The following is an 18,185-nucleotide window of genomic DNA, read 5'->3' as shown; positions in this document are numbered from 1 at the left end:
CCAGTACTCTATTCAGGGTAGAAGTGCACACTGAGGATATGTTCTATATCTTTCATCCACTGCGTTAACTCGTAATCTCCCATCTCAGGCACATCCTCATTTCAAGATGCCTTCTCTGTCATGATCACAAAAATTCTTCACACCAGAAGTGAAGTCTTCTGTGGTTGAGGATGGTGTCTCCAACGTACGTGGACATTGCAATACAATAAATGAGCTTAAGGTCTGTGTGCATTATACATGTGGAAAGGGAAGGCCCTTTATGCCATCTTTTGGGAGAAAACATGCATGCTGCAAAAACTGAGAAAACATGCCCTGAGACAGAGAGCTGCAAAGTGCATTGTGATAACGAGGAATTTCAATGCAGTCAGAGATCTTATAGCTTTTCCAAGAATTTATTTAACTTTCCTTTCAATGCAGTAGCCTGTGGTGATAACATCAGTCAAAACATGATGCTTCTCCTTTTCCACAAAGTCTCCCTCCCCCTCACACCATCTCCCCTGCTCTGGCCCAAGTGGCTCAGAGAAGCAGCACTAATGAGTGTGGTCAATGAAGTACTAAAAGGCACTTTCCCTGCACCATAATATTAAAACCTCAGGGGTGGGAGGAAATGAAAGGCGGCTGCCGTTGTCGTTGTCGGTGATACAGACCGGGGGTCCCTGCTGGCCAGCTGGTCTGAAGCACAGCCTGTGCTCTGCTGCCAGCCCATCTCTGCCATGTCCCCAGGAGACAGCACTGGGCTGAACCAGCCGGGTCATCCATCATTAACAAGCAGGGTATAATGCCTTGCCATGCCTCTCACAATGGCAGAGAAAGAGGGAAGAAGCAGTTTAAATTTCACCAAAGCCGGGGCAGTGTCAGGAGAGGTTTAATCAGACAGCAGGCTCTCCTGATTACGTATTCCAGTGTCAGCTCCCAGGCGCAGACAAGCTGATATTCTGGGCTCTCCCTGAGGTTAGTCTGGAGTCGCTCAAAATATAAAATATGAATATGGAAAGCAGTAATCTTTTCCTTGCTGGGTCAGAAGCATTTAAAATTTTATGCCCTGCTTGACTGCCCTTTGAATGTGGTCCTTTGTTCTGTGAAGTTATTTATTTCTGTATTTTGCCCCTGTAAATACGTAATTAATGCTACCACTGTGTCTAGTATTCAGCAGGGTGTGTGAATCTCTGTGATAGGAAGCTAAGAATAACACAAGGGCAAAATCCTGATTTAAAATAGGTGGCAACACAGTGACCCACCAAAGCACAGCCTCTTTGGAAACCACAGGAGAATTCATCTTAAATGAAATGTTAGGGTGTGTGTGAAGCAGACCGGCTCCACTGATGCATGAAAGAACTGCCTCATGGAAAATCATTCACTGACATCTTTAAGGGACTAGGCCTTAAATTCCCTGTCCCTTTATAAACCTCTGGAACTGAAGGTACCATTCTGCAAGTGTTCACAAAGGGCTGGTAAGAAATTAAGCTACAATTGTTTTTACACTTATTTTAAAATTAACATTACATTGAAATAATGTTCTGCCTCACTGTCCCTTATCTCATACTCACTGTGTATCACTTGCTGCAGGAGTCCCATTGCAGTGAAACAAAACTCATATTGAGGTTAGCCTTAATATGTACAGCAATATGGTTATTGAGATAGATAACTCGAGAGATAACTTTTCCCACAGTTGTACTACTTCCTGAGATCTATGTTCCAAAGTGATATGTCAGAAAGAAATACAACATTTTTCCCCAGCTGCGTGACAGTCTGAGATAATTTTATTTACTTCTGTGAGAGTCCATGTGTAACACTTCACCGCGTAAACAGAGTGCTGACATCGGAACAACCACGTGGTATTTTCAAACTTTATGGACTTGAAAACAACTAAGTGCACAGAAGCACATTTACAGAGATAATATGTTGTCCAGTTGGAGCTACTCAAATGCAAGCACAGTGAACATCTGCAAAATGTAGTCATAATACCGCAATACCTTACCAAAGAGCTGTGGCAGAATAAGAGTGCAGGATTTATAGGCTTTATTTCTGGGCTGCAATATACTTTTCCTTGAGTCTTGGGTGTACTCAACACAGAATGCTCCCATGAACAGAGTTTACATACAAACATCTAGAAATGAAAAAAAAAAAAACATATAAAAATGCCATTATCTTGAGTAAGTAGATAAGTAACCATAACTAGAAGTTGCAGGGCTCTGCAGAAATGCAGCTGTAGCCTTCCTTTTATTTTTCATCGTGCCATGAAGGATGTACTCTCTGCCCTGAAGGACAGATGCAGTAAGAATATACATTCATAATATCTTACCTGTGTAATATTTCAGAAAATGATCTGCGAAATTGGGCAACAGGTTGCAGTATATCTAATTTAATCAAAACAGTGTGGATGATGATCAATGGTATGAGACTTCAGAGGAAATATCGTTCAATGGAAGTTCTTGCAACTGAATATTGCATACAAGAATTGGTTAGAAATTTCTGGGTGAAAATCTTTCTTTGTTGGGAAAAGTTGTTCTGTGGAACCTGCTTCAAATGCTCCCCAGAAAGGACTGCCTTAATTAGCCTTGGGATTAAGTGTTGTGATCCGAAACATTTTAAAATCAGAAATTGCTGCTTTTATCTTCCCAGTTTGTATTCTGGAACATCAGAAATGTTCCATGTTTACTCTTCTAGACCCTGGTCATCAGCTGTCAAGTTCTTCCCTCCCAAACTGTTATTACTAATCTTCTTTGAGACTTCTGTAAAGGCTTTGCTTAAAGAAAAACTTAGGATGGATTAAACTAAAGCTGAAAAAAAGTTGGAGGATGATTTCATTATCAGGTGCCTGGGAAATAAAACAGGACATGAAAATCAATATCAATACAGTTGGAGTTCAGTGCATGGGAAGAAAACACCAGAATTTTGCAAACTTAATGACTGGCTTTTTCCAGGTGAAAGAACGAATTAAGAGTCACTGTGGACAGCTCTGTGCCAATGCAAGCTCTGTGCTCAGTACCAGCCAGAGAGGCTAACAGAAAGGTAGGAACACCTAGGGAAGGAAAAAGAAACAAACCAAACCAGAAAAGGATGTTGTACCCTCATAAAAATTGATACATACTCTGTGCCACAAAATGTTGGCTTTGTGGCTCTCTCTCACAGAGAACCAGCAGTGGAATGGGGAAAGGTACAGGGAAGGGTGGCAGAGGAGACCAATGGTTTCCATGAAGGGAGAGAGAAATACACTGATATTTCAGTATGGAAAAAATGTTACCAAAGGGAGAGATGACAGCAAAAAACATTGTAAACTGGAAGCGATACTGCTTCTCAGAGCAACTAAGGGAACCAAATTAAATTACAAGACAAAAGGTCTCAAATTTTCAAGATTTCATAAATATACTGTTAAACTTATTGCCACAGAATGCTGTGAAGGTAAAAAGTATAAAAATAAGTTTAAAGAAGGCTGGACAGAATCACAGGAGCGAATTGGTTGCTGTTGAGCATGATGGTTCAGATGCAATTCTCCCTTAAGTTACAGTAAGATGAAACTCCCTAAATGGCTACCATAAGAGAGAGTATATAAACATCAATCTGGGTTTATCTATTATTCCTTTCTTACTTTATGGAAAACAGATTATAAGACTTTTTTTATGCAATCCAAATATCTCCATTTTTACCTGTAACACATGGTAGTAATGCCTATGTAAAAAATGCCTTAAGCCATTATCATTAGCTGCGAAAACAGACTCCCAGATGATCTGCTGCTCAATAAAGTGCCTTTGTGTGCATGGCTGTGGGTAAGACACTTGCAGCAATGTCCTAGGTAAACATTTTTAACCTCCAATTGTACGTGCAAGTAACTGTGACCGGCCATGGGACCGGTGAGTGCGGTCTGTGCAGCTCTGCACTCACAAAAGCTCCACGTTCAGTGGGGATTCAGCCACAAGCATGGCTGGTGCCTCCTGTCTCCTGCCAGGAGCGAAGTGCTGTCTGGACAGCTAGGCAAGACGCCTTTGTTTCTGGAGTGCTGATGAGCATCTTACATGGAAAACAGTGAGAGCTGTTATTCTTAAAAGGACTGATTATAGGAAAGAGTCTTAGAAACCCACATTACAGGAATAAAAAAACTTCTTTCCACTTTTACTCCTAACATCCTAGTAAATCTTAATGTCACATTCCTGTAAATTGCTTATAATGATGTGTTATTGGGAGTCGTTATAATTTTACAGAAAAAAAAAAAAGCAGATCAAGAGCTTTTCTTGGCCATCTTTGTAGGACCATGTTCATCCAGAAAACAAACAGAGGGGAAAAAGACTGTGAATTGTCACTGAAAAAACTAAAAATCTGAAAGAAAAAAAAATTAAAGGTAATTAGTTACCAAGAGTTGAAGACGTTTCAGAAGGTGGAGTAGGTACCATGGTTGTTGTAGCTTTTTTTTAGTTACTGTGTTATATTTTTAAGAGCTTTAGAATTACAATAAATTTACAGTAAGATACAGTAAGACATTTAATCAATTCAGCAGTTCAACTTGAAATTAAATTTACCCCATGAAAACATGCTTTCCAAAATGTAGCTGAAGAAAATGAAGTAGCCTTTAACCAATTTCAAAGCAATTCAGTCTGAATGTGTTGCTGTAGTGCTCCCTTGGAGTCTCAAACTGTGTTCACAGTGAATGGCCTTGAAATTACAAAAATTGATTCAGTTCAATTCACATGCTCAGAAAATTTGTTCAGTCAAAACACTTCTCCATGCTATTTCCTATAACGAAGAGTTTGGGCCTGGAATATAGTTGTTAAAGAATAAAATAAGTTTGTATTGACTTTTTGAACATGAACAAGTAAATTACTCATTTTGCCGTAAACACTTTGCTGTATATTGTCTAGTTAAGATGTTGGAAACACTTGCCCTATCTGGCAGAAATTCAGTACATCTCTGTGTCTTGTCCTTAAACTTCGCATAAGCATTTATCAACACGGGAAGGTTAGTATGCAGTAAGATTGGGGTTCCTTTATGATTATAATACCACTTCTCCTCCCTACGTGGCTATTTGTAGCAGATCTGAGATATGTGCAAGGTTGTTACCACATTGCAAAGTGGAGCTGAACTGTTTTGCATTTAGCAGACAGTACTTAACATCAGCCTGTTAAGGAGTTTTGTGTAGACTCCAGGTAGAGATCTTCTTCCCTGAACACTGATTTCCATACATTTGCAAACCTTAAAGCATGGAAAAGAGGCACAAGAGGACAGTATATTTAATGAAAATACTGATTAGGGAATGGATGAACTCCCACCCTCAAATCAGAGATAACACTGTTTCTAAGTCCGGCCGCTATCAGTCACTACATTATGAAGTGAAAAGGAAGTTAAGTAAGTACCAGGCAGTTCACAGTTTTTGAACACCCAACGGTTTTTTTTAACCATAGGGTTTTACTTTTCTTTCAAGCCAAGCAGCTCTGTGATTGCCTTGACAAAGGCAATTGTAAGAGACAGACTGTCAAATGCCACTAATAAGCCTGAATTATTCAGACAAAAACTTCCTGTAACAGAACCATATTCTGCATTTCTCTATTCTGCATCACAGCCTGTGCTGAAACAAGGATTGTGTAGAGTACTGAAATAGTCCAGGGAGGAGAAACCAGAAACCTGGACTCTCTCCTCTGCAAAACACTGTAGATCTTATTCCTGATGGAAGGAATGCAGATTTTCACCTAGGGCTGGTGTCTGTAATACACTAGAGGGGAAATACTAAGCTTCAGTACTAATTTGGAGACCAGTTATGTGTTTCGTGTGAAAGAGACACTGGATAAAACCCTGGCTTTGAAATCAAAACCCAGGACTCCTCTTCCGCTCCATTCTGAGTATTAATCTAGCACTAGGTTATGAATCTAGTATATCTCCTCCTTACTCTCTCTCTAGGTTCCTAAACCTTGTATTCACCCAACTTTCACTGGAGTGGTGGAGAAACTACCAAATAGCCAGGTGGCTCCTTCTAGGGAGACAGAAGATGTCTATTTAAATGCCTTTAGCCTCTAGAAAGCTTGCATCTCAGGTTGCTCCCAATTTCTAGGTATGTATTCCGGCTACTGAGCTCTGTGCAAAGTGTGTCGCCTTCTTCTCACCATATTTTTAACTAAAGTCAGTCCAAACCTAGCGAGTCTTATCAGGTCTTTGTGGAGCTTTTAAGCCTGGATTGTGGCCAACGTCCATGAAGAATAAAGCAAGAATAGGTGCTTCTATTTAGGTGTCCTGTAACCAGAAAGTACCAACTAATTTTAGGTGCCTCTCAGTGGCTGTCAGTGAGAGAAGGGGCGAGCCATGCTAATGTTTAGATTGCAGTTGTGATAAGACTGGCCATGCATATTGTTGAAAGTTTCCCGAAGTTTTATTTAAAATAAAATCCTAGACGCTGAAGGAACTGAACATTTTTCATTTAGTTTTAATTTTCAGCTATAAATATGTATTTATTTGCCAAAACCAGAGAGAAATATAAATGATATGGGAGATATGGATGTGATAAGGGGATGTGAAATCCTTGCAATCATGCAGAAAAGCAATACTTTAATTGCCTGATATTAAATAAATGGAAAACTAGAAAACTAGAAATTATTCTAATGGTGAGATATACTGGAATATGACATAATCTTGCTAAGAAACTAGTGTAATAACCTTCCCTTGGGAGTTTTAAAAGCAATCTGAAAAAATGGTAGAAATATAATGTTAGCCATCACACTTAACGAGGTGGGCAGCATAGGTGACCTAATTAAGCAATAAGACATGACAGCGTGTGCATTATGGTCTCATAATCACATGCTTTGGTGCCTTTAAATGTAAGACAGAGTGCACAAAGCTGTTAAACACTGAGGTGTGTCATCACTAGACTTTATAACCCTTAGATGCCCTCAAATTATGTTTCTAAAATACTAATTTCCAAAGGTAAACTGTCAACTATTAGAAAGAAAAATGTTCCCCAGATGAAGCAATCACTTTTTTTTTTTTTTTAATGCACTGTAAGGTCATATCAAGGGAAATTGTCTAGACAGGGTTTATTTTACTAATTCTTGATGACGATCATAATTAACAGTGTTAACAAAAGTGTGGTAGAATGCAAGTATTTCATCTTTAAGGTTGAAATTGAAATGCATGTGGGAGGAAGGGCTGCTTGGGAGAGAGGACTTACATCCCTGTTAAGTCCTCCTTCTACCCTTCCCTCCAACAGTACGACTCTCTGAAGGCAGAAAGCATTGGGGAAGTAGTACAGAGAAGATGGGACCATTTAACGACTGACATCTTGCAAGCTTAAGATCCAGAATTTTCTTAATGAGTTTCAGGAGTGGGGTTTTTTCCCATATTCAAATGTTCCCCCCACCTGCAAACATGGATGTCTGTTAGCTGGTGAAACAGAAAGTGGGTGAATGCCAAAGGTGGCTGTCAAGAATTTTGCAATATGAAAATGCTTGTGCCCTACTACTTCAAGCAAGAATAGTGATAACATTTCCTAGTGGCATCTTCATTATGCTCTACATTTCTAAGTGCTTTATCAACAAATATTTCCAAAAGTAAGCTTAGTCCTTGCCCTAGGAAAATCAAGGGAAAAGCTAAGGACTCCTGGCAGAAGGGAAATGCTTATTATTACTCATCACTGGCCATTGCCAACTCCTACACAGCCATTTCAGCATTTCTAGTGGGTAGCACCGGTGGGCCCTGAGTCTGCTCAGTTCCCTACAGGCCTTTCCTCTCCCTGAAACCAAATGAAATTTGAAGTACGCAGCACTTACTTTAATTGCTTGGTAACTTTAAAGTCTGTCCCCCAAAGGCCAGCCTCACACAGGCCCACTTGTGTGAACAGACCTGACAAATCACCTGTGTTTTTGAAAGGTTTAGGTCTAATTACATTTTCGTTTACTTTATTATTTAGGTAGATTTAGTATCCCTGGGACACTCCATGGCACCTTGTATTTTTTTAATGGGTGACTTTCAAAAGTTTGTTATTCTTATTAATCTGTGTATTTTCACTCCTGACAAAACATTTGCAATTATGAGGAAATGTTTTTTTCATTTTCTAAAAATGTTACTGTACTGAGAAGGGACAGGAAATATACTAGGATTTATGCAGGATTTTAAGACTCTTTGTGCTGAACAAGCAGCTATTGAAGTTCATTTGGCATTTTACATGTGAAAAAGACAAACTTGGAGGGTAGTTATTCTTTTTTAAAAGGAAAATTATTCAGATTTAATTTCCACCCTAAAATATCAAAGACTTGATTAAAAAAAAGCAAAAAAACCAAACCGGTGGTTGTTCTTTATATATTTTTATAATCCTGTCTGAACCCATGTGCTGCTTTATCTATATAGTTGTGCCTGACAGAAACAGATCCATGACATATGTAAGTAGAGCATTGAAAATTCATCATTATTTATTCAGAGGGCTGGTCAGTCATACTGTATTTGTATTTCTTCCACACACAGAGAAAGGGTGGTAGAGCCAGTCAATCCCCATCACATTCTGCTGATGTTAATTGTCCTGCATATTTCATTTTCAGTGTCAGCATTGCCTCCATTATGTCACTCGAACCCCAACATTTTCTTAAAGTCTGTGTTATATTTCCTCCTATGACCTCACCATACATCCACCCAAATGCCTTATCAAAAATTTAAATGAGATTATCATCTGGTGACTTCATTGTGAACTTGACCTTATCTTTCAACAGCTCTGTTGGATCCAGTGTCAGCTGAAGCTGTGTTTTCATCATCCAGCTGACTGGGTGGTGTTGATTTTAATTTTTTTCTTTAGCACTTATGTTTTACTGCAAGTCTATATACATATTATACAACTACAATAATTGCCATTTCTATTCAGCTATCCATAAAGCACATATTCCCCTGACCTCATGGTTAGGTAAAAAATTTTATTCTCTCATAGATTTAAGTACCCTCTGAAATTCACATTTAAGGCATTTAGGAATATTGGATAGTGTAGCAAGGAAGATATTTTTGAAGAGATTGGTTTGAGAATTCTCAGAGTTAGGAGACAAAGAACCACATTCCTCTCAACAAATAGTTAATTTCTAGACAGGCTATAATCACAGAGGTAACCCAAGAGAAGGGATAGAAGGAAAATGCAGAGACTCCTTGTTGTAATATGAAGAAAACAAATGTGTCTTAGTACTCAACAACAAGATTAGGACTTAGTGATCTCAAAAAAACATTAATATTCTGAAACAATTAGTTACTGTTGTACATACTTTCTAATGAAACCCAGTAAAGATTTGCCTATGTTAATTCTGGTAATACAACTGCATAAGATATAATTATCAAATTATATATTTATATGAAAATATAAGGTTTTGAAGAAGGACTCCACTCTGGCATTTGAATCATAATGGAGTATTTCTCTTTGCAGGGCTCAGTCATTAGCACATTCCATTCAGTTTTGGGGCAAGAGATGCCCTTGTCTGGGCATGCCCAAGGAATATTAGTATTTCCAAAGGAGAAGGTGGTAAGCAATGGTTTGGGGATGGAATTTTGAAACTACCTGTTACTGGAAGTTATCGATAAGAAATCCTGAGAGAACAGAAGAAGGAACTGGATTGCATTTCAACTCACCTAAAGAAAAGTTTGCGGTGTAAAAAGGAACAGGAGTCAACAAATCTAGCCTTCTGTGAGGCAAGGTAAGGACAAAGGATTTGCACAGAATGAGACTGACAAGGCCATGAAGCATCTAATCAACTTGTCAGCTGCATACTGCAGGGTAAGAGGAACATTTGGAGCTTTTCTAAGTAATAGATATGCACATGCTTCTATTTTCACTTCATAGAATCATAGAATCATTTAGGTTGGAAAAGACCTTTAAGATCATCCAGTCCAACCATTAACCTAACATTATCAAGTCCACCACTAAACCAGTTAAGGGTAGCATAGCAACCCCACACCTCCTGGCTTGGTGGCTGGATCATTTATAATGAAAGTAAAAACTAGGAATCATTAAGATTGGAAAGGACCTCTAAGATCATCAGTCCAATCAACAACCCAACATCAACATGCCCACTAAACCATGTCCCAGAGTGTCATGTCTACCTGTTTTTTGAAAACTTCCAGGGATGGGGACTCCACCACCTCTCTGGGCAGCCTGTTCCAATGCTTGACTACTCTTTCCATGAAGAAGTTTTTCCTAATATCCAATCTAAACCTCCCCTGATGCAGCTTGAGACCATTTCCTCTTGTCCTATTGCTAACTATGTGGGAGAAGAGACCAACACCCACCTCGCTACAACCTGCTTTCAGGTTGTTATAGAGAGCGATAAGGTCTCCCCTCAGCCTCCTCTTCTCCAGGCTAAACAATCCCAGTTCCCTCAGCTGCTCCTCATAAGGCCTGTGCTCCAGACCCTTCACCAGCCTTGTTGCCCTTCTCTGAACACGCTCCAGCACCTTAATGTTTTTCTTGTAGTGAGGGCCCAAAACTGGACACAATATTCCAGCTGTGGCCTCACCAGCACCAAGTACAGTGGGACAATCACTTCCCTGCTCCTGCTGGCCACACTATTCCTGATACAAGCCAGGATGCTGTTGGCCTTCTTGGCCACCTGGGCACACTGCTGGCTCATGTTCAGTCGGCTGTCAACCAGCACCTCCAGGTCCTTTTCAGCCAGGCAGCTTTCCAGCCACTCCTCCCCAGGCCTGTAACGTTGCATGGGGTTGTTGTGACCAAAGTGCAGGACGCAGGACTTGGCCTTGTTAAACCTCATCCAGTTGGCCTCAGCCCATCGGTCCAGCCTGTCCAGGTCCCTCTGCAGGGCCATCCTACCCTCCAGCAGATCGACACTCCTACCCAACTTGGTGTCATCTGCACACTTACTGAGGGTGCATTCAATCCCCTCGTCTAGATCGTTGATAAAGATATTGAACAAGACTGGCCCCAAAACAGAGCCCTGGGGAACACTGCTCGTGCATGGACTTAACTCCATTTACCACAACTCTCTGGGCTTGGCCACCCAACCAGTTTTTTACCCAGTGAAAAGTACGCCTGTCCAAGCCATGAGCTGCCAGCTTCCCAAGGAGAATATTATGGGAGACTGTGTCAAAGGCTTTACTGAAGTCCAGGTAGATGATGTCCACAGCCTTTCCTTCATCTACCAGGTGGGTCACCAGGTCATAAAAGGAGATCAGGTTGGTCAAGCAGACCTGCCTTTCATGAACCCATGCTGGCTGGGCGCAATCCCCTGGTTGACCTGCACATGCCTGTTGAGCGCACTCAATATGAAATGCTCCATAACCTTCCCTGGCACTGAGGTCAGGCTGACAGGCCTGTAGTTCCCCGGGTCCTCCCTCCTTCCACTCATCTCTTTCTAAAGCTTTTTCAATTGCGTTATTTGTATTTGGTAAATACATTCTCTATTTTTCTTTCTTCTTAACCTAGCTTGCACTAAAAGTGATCTTAACATAACTAGAAAATTCAAAGGCCTTTCATTCCTTGCAGTAGAAATCCTTAATGTAGGGTAATGAACTGTCTTGTGAACTGGACTGTATCATCTCATGTTGTCCAGCTTTCAAATGGTGTTTCATGGAATATTTAAAGTCTAACAGATTGTGCCCCTGTACAGACCAGTTTGGAAGCTGATAATTCAGCTGTTTGTTAACAATACAATTTTTTCAGGACTAGCGTTATTTGGGAAATTCTCTGTCTTGCAGTACAACAGTGGTGAGTGTGCCTCAACCACATGGAACCAAAGGAAGTATGAAGCCAAATTAATCTAGAATATCTAATGTCAGTTACAAGGCCAAATCTTCTATATACGGGAAATGGATTTGCACAATACAAAAAAGTATCCCAATGGCAGAGTAGAACACATCATACAAAAGATACCTTTGTGACTCTCAGTTTCCACTTGCTATGACAAAAGGTTTTCTTCAAAATATATAGGATACCATGGAGACTGAGATAAAGCCCTTAATCCCTGCTTTGCTGGTGCTGACAGAACAGATCTCTAGATGCACAGGGTATGGGATGTTTGACAAGCAGGAAGCTGTGGACTGAGGGGGACGAAGGCATGAAAAGTTGCTTTTCTGTAGCAGCCCAACTTCTCCTCATAATAATATCACATGATATTAATTTGATGAACTGGCTTTAATTCAACTTCAAAAATATGGGTGTTAGGGCCCGCTTATCATGAAGCACATGACTTTCCAAAAAAAACCAGTGAATGGTTTTATACCTGGAATAGAAGAAAGTTAGCTCAGTGAGTTACCTGAGAAAAGATTTATAGCCTACAGATTAACTACAGAAATGTAGGGAAGTGTGAATTCTCTATCTTCTATGCACTTGTCTTAAAATGCTGAGAAAATTCCAAGAATCTTCTTGGACAGAATTCCATTTTATTTTTCTTTTCTTCTACTTCTCATTCCATACACTTCTAATGCTATATGCTTCTTGTGACATTCTTATTGAACACCAAAAATTTTTATGTTAAGGTTGTATCACCAATTTGTACGCGTCTATTGTTGGATTATGTAAGTCACAGATTACTGGTCCATATCTGTGCAGCAAGGATGGTTCAGATAGGTGTGTTCGCTAAAGTGCGGTGTCTCACATACTGCTGTCGGTACTACCTGGTGCTGGTCCGGAGTGGTAAACTTTCGAGAGATCGCACTATTTCTCTGTGGTCACTGATATGTTTCAATTGCAGGGGATGCCAACTAGCATGTGCTAAATCAAGGGAATGAAGGGAAATTCTCCTTTACAAGTTTCACATCCAGTAGAGTTAATCCCAGACTAATTCTGGGCAGAGCTACTGTACTTGCTCTCTTCCTCTGGGTATCAGGAGGGTCCTGTGCTGGGGCTAGCCCTGGTAAGAAGAAGGGATGGTGTTACTGACATCCCCAGTAAGGGGCTCACCAAGTGTTAACAATGCTACATTGGACCTAGCGAACCAAGCAAGACCCAAGCTGACTTCTGATGAAGCCAGCCGTATGTCTGTGTCCTGAGTGCCTAAGGGAACACTGCGGTACTGTAGCACTCAGGCTTGTTCGTAATTCAAGATAACTCAGCCCCCAGAGCCAGAACAATGGAGATCTGACTAAATTAACCAATTTCTGTTGCCTAATTCTGCACCTTTGACAAATTTTCTGGATTGCATTGTTGCATATTCCTGGTGGAGATTCTGTAAAATCTGCAGAAAAGAGCAACAAATACCAGCTGTAGATCACTTATATTTCAGTACAGGGTATTTCTTTGTTACTGTAAATTAAGGATAAGACATATGAAAAAAAAAAAAAAAAGACACTTCTCATTAACCTCAAAGTGTTGTTGACTTCTCTTACTCTCCCTCTTTGAAGCAAGATACTACAGTTTCTCTCTCAGGAGAGATAAATTGATGGTAATTCTGAAAGACAAAATAAAGTAATTATGTTTTCAACACAGATATTAACTTAGAGGTGGTCTCTTAAGGGCTAACATATTACTTGTGATTTTACTTTAAAATAACATTTAAATTGACTACTATTAATCTGCTTCATTTGTAAGGTATGTGTACTAAATAAGTGTTACAAATGGTTGTTCCTATTGATAAGTGCTCAGTTACCAATAAAATTCAAGCTCGAAACTGATGAGGCTGCTTTTTAGACAGCACTCCAGTTAATCCAGGAGTTGATTCCCAAAGCAGGCTCTGCAGTCATTGAATAGTATCTACTTACTGTGGAATTTACTGATCAGGGCAATTAATCTCTTGCAAACATCTGCTTTGACTCAGAATACATACACACCTCTCACGTATAAGCTAGAGAAGCATTTCTCTGGCTTTATGTTATTAGGCCTTGGTTTAAAGTCAACAAAAAGATACCCACTGATTTAGCAGACTTTGGATTAGGTCCTTGGCTGCTGTGCTAAACAGCAGGGAAAACTATACCTTATCAGTCCTGTGCTATGTCTGGAATATGATCATGCAAACTGTACATAGTGTTCATACTGCTTCTTACATCTTGATAAGGTCCAGGGAAAGAGAAGGCTCAGCTGTGCTGCATAATGGAAAACAATAAATAAAACAAGTGCATCAGGGTCTGTTGCATATGATACAGAAATACCACAGCAAGGAATCCTGTTTCAGTGCTGGGCTTGCAAGACTCAAGACTATTCTCGAACACTCTTGACTGTGAATCTAAGCTCATGCACAGATAAAACTTGGATCCAGCGAAGTCTATTACTCAGAGCTCTTTGGGAAAGTAAATGTTGTACTCCTGGGTCTGTTCCAGCCCCGGAAGCAGTACAGCTGTATTCATGATGTGCTTCATGTGTTAATAAACACCCTGCCAAACATAAGGCTTTGTATCCCTAGTGTAGATGATCGACAGAGCACATTACCTGCTCACAGATAAATGAGAGCTGGCTCTATTTACCAAACACGAATCTGTGTTTCTAATGGATGTGGAATGAAGTTATATATGGGATTTTTAGACCATAAATTTGATAGGATGCTTATTAACTTCTTCATTGTTAACAGAAAAAGAATGCTGGCAAAAAAAAAAAAAGATTGTGGGTTCATCACATATAGAAAAAAGAAGCTGTAATATCTTAAAGTCTTTAATAGGACTTTGCTTTACTTTCATTACATATTGAAAATAATTAGAATTTTGGGGTTTTACAGCATCACTTTGAATACTTCGTTGCATTACTGTAAGAAGACCTGAACCAAACTGTTGGAGATTAATGGGAAAAGAAACTAAATCACTGACAAGACAGTATAACAAGCAGTAAGTAAGAATAAGAGTAAATATATGAACTAGAAATAAATTAATAAATAAAAATAGTCTTCTATTGAGACAGAAAGCCATGGAAAACCTGAAGAATCTTGTTAAATATAATAAAGGTAAGTCTCAAAGCAACAGAAAGAAAAAGTTAAGGAGTGTTCATTATCAGTTGAAGATATTTGGGTCAGTTCATCAGTCCAAGCTATGGATCCACTTAACCATGTCGATCTGTTGAACTGCAGGCATTTGGATTCAATGAAGATAATTCTGAGATTCTTTGTACTGATACTATGATAAGAATTTATTTTAAGATGCTGGCCACAGGAAAATCATTGTTGTCTTTAAAAGTATCGCTTAGTATATCATTCTACTTTGTACAAATTTGTTTAAAACAAATGCATAAATGTCAAAGAGCCTTAGAAAGACAGGGAATTTGAGTAGAAATTTTATACAAGTCTCTTGAATCTACATGGAAATCCAAAGTCCCAGGAGCCTTTCAGGATTCAGCTCACCTTGGATACTGAAAAATTGGCTGATTTGATAAGAATAAACAATATTTAAATACTTTTATATATTCAATTCAAGATGGGGTAGTAATTAATTTCAGGCTAATTTTAATGACAAAAATTGGCCTCTCAGCATAGACTCTCAGTATAATTGCAGTGTAAACTGGTGAAGCTCCATTCTTATTAATAGACCCACATCTTTAAACTATCTGGAGCTCCGGCTCAGCTACAGACACTTATGCACACGAATAACCTTTTCATATTAATATCCTCCTGAAGCCTGCAGAATAACACTTGAATAAAGAAAGGCATGTTTATGCATCTATGGGGTCATGCTTAATTCGCACCATGTCTTTATTTCTGAATATCTTACTGATCCAGAGGTCACTGTTAAAAATTCCTGCGCATTGCAAGGCTTGTATTCAGGAAAGAGGGTGTCGCAAACTCCTATGTATCTCAGGGGATTGCATCCTTTCTAAGGAAACAGAAAACTATGGTGAACAGCAGCCAAGAAGTTGCCTAGTGCAAAACTGAAACCAAAATTGCTTTTCTGAGATGAGGTAAGAAAGAAAGGGCTGAGAGGGAATGTTTGCCTGATCCAAACACACTGGCAGCTAGTTTAGTATTTTTATTTTGGATTGTGGATCCAAAGCATAATCCTATTTTCATTGGCAGTGAAGATCTTAACCAGCATAGATAATTCTTGGCTTGGATTACGCTACCAAAATTTCAGCAGTTTGCCAGTTAACTCAAGCAGCTACATTTCCTTTAAGAGAGAATTAGCTGAAGATAGATTGACAACACTGATCTGTTCCAAGTCAGTTTCTTTTATTATTAGACCATTTAACTATTGTTTTTCTCTGTGATACTGGTTTTTATTAGAGTTTGTACACTTCCCCAGAAATGTAGCAAATATTGTACAACTTGTAACAAAATGGAAGCCTGCAAACAATATTAGAAATCATTCAGAAGGCAGTGAAAATAGACTATTTGTTTCTTTCACACTTTGAAAATACACAGCCAAACAATATCGATCATGGATACTTTTCTTACCTGTTTCACTCTAACCTAGACAGGTTCAGCAAGTTCCGAAACTTGTGAGTGAAGGGGCAAGATAAGAAGTAGCTAGTTTGGGCCAGCTTGTGTATATTCGTAAGGCAGGACTGCTGGCAATGAGTTTCCAAAGTAAAGAGGTGGAGACACAAGAGGGACATGGTTGGGTGTAGTGGGTCACTTGCCTGGGGTTTGGTATGAGAAATACAAGGAAGAGCTTTCTTGTTGGTCTTGAAAACCAATTCACTAACACTGTAAACTGAGTCAGATGGAGTAATAAATGTATTGTTTTTATTATTATTTCTATCTTTGTTAAGGTATTATTACTATTTCTATTTGTAAATATTTGGAAGATGTCAAAATATGCAGGTAGGCTACATAAATACCTTAACGAAGATAGAAATAACACATCCACCATTTCTTCAGGAATAAAACCCTCCAACCCACTAATTCTTCTGTTTGATGACACTTACTTTGGCTACAAAAGGTAGAATTGTGGCTGTTCTTGCTTCCTGATAGAGTATTTTTTTGCTCTGTCTGTATGCCCAGGATTTTATGGGTTGAAATAACTCATTTCTCCTTTATTGTATCTGGAGCCTGGTAGCTGGAGAAGAGTAAAAGAAAGGGTGGGAAGTTACTTATCTTGGTTACCCTGCACATCTGAAAGTGTTTTGATATTCTGGTCCACACTTATGGCATGAATAGGCTTTCTCTTTTATCTTTGTCAAAGAATTTTTAGTTTTGAGATATCTGCTTTAAAAAATCAAGTATTCAGGAGAACCTGGGCTTAGGTTAAATCTCTCACATCCAGAACACAGCCTGAATAATTCTTCTCCAATTTCCAGCTTGGTGTAACTTGTTATGAAGATGTCAGTAGTTCATCTTTTTCTCCTTTTTAAATGGTGACACAATGAATGACCAGAACCTGCTCTCTGCATTGATTAGTAATAGCAGCTTTACAGTGACCAGCCCTATGCAGCCATTTAAAATTCATGAGATAAGAAATTCTAAAAATGGCAGTGTGAGAATTTCACCATTCTTCTTGTAGAGTCTTTGTACCAGCTCTTTGCTCCTGCAGCAAAACGATTATCCATGTAGTTAGCACAAACCTGAACTCCAATACAAGCTCAAATTAGCAAAACACATGCAGCTCAATAACTGAAATGAAAAAAATAATTAAAAAGGTAATACTGAAGGACTCAAACTAATTTACCTATGTTTAGCTTCAGTATTCAAGTATTACCTATTCAAGCAATGTTTGCTGTGCCCTGTGTTTATTGTGCATTCTGTGTAGCTGCAAAGATAGGACGGGAGCCTGGACAGCAGGAAACATAACTGCTTACCCCAGTCAGCAACCCTGAGGATGATAATGCAAAAGAAGGATTGATCCTAATGGGAAACTACAGGAATTCTCGGGTGACCTTTCTCATGAGGTGAAAGAAGCAGCACAATTATTTACACAGGTATGTTGCCAGGGAATTCCCTGAAGTGGTGAGACCTGCAGAACTCCTAGCAAAGGCCAGCGCTATTAGCTGCAGAACAGACCTTATCTCCCTTTGCTCCTCCTGGTTTCCACCTGGTTTTAAATATGCTTTGATCTCCACACCTGCTGTAACTGTAAGCAGGAATTTATTCTTAGTTCCTAACACAGAAGCAAGAAAAGAGTGTTAACCAATACTCTTACAAAGTTTTAATGAGATGAAACAAATAAATGCCTTAATCTAGCTAGAGATTTATTCACCGAGTTTTTGCTTTCTTTAAGTAAAAAAATCAGAAATAATGCCAGTCTGAGAAAATGAACTTGTGCTTTTACTACAATTGAAAATAAAGATTCCAACTTGCAGTAGCAATACTGGCATTGCCCAGGCAACCTGGGCAAATGCAGAAATGTAGGAATACTGTTTCTAACTCAGCAGAATC

The sequence above is a fragment of the Pelecanus crispus genome, chromosome 3 (genome assembly GCF_030463565.1).
Source record: "Pelecanus crispus isolate bPelCri1 chromosome 3, bPelCri1.pri, whole genome shotgun sequence".
NCBI classification, from domain to species: Eukaryota; Metazoa; Chordata; class Aves; order Pelecaniformes; family Pelecanidae; genus Pelecanus; species Pelecanus crispus.
Note: the sequence above shows the minus strand (reverse complement) of the source record.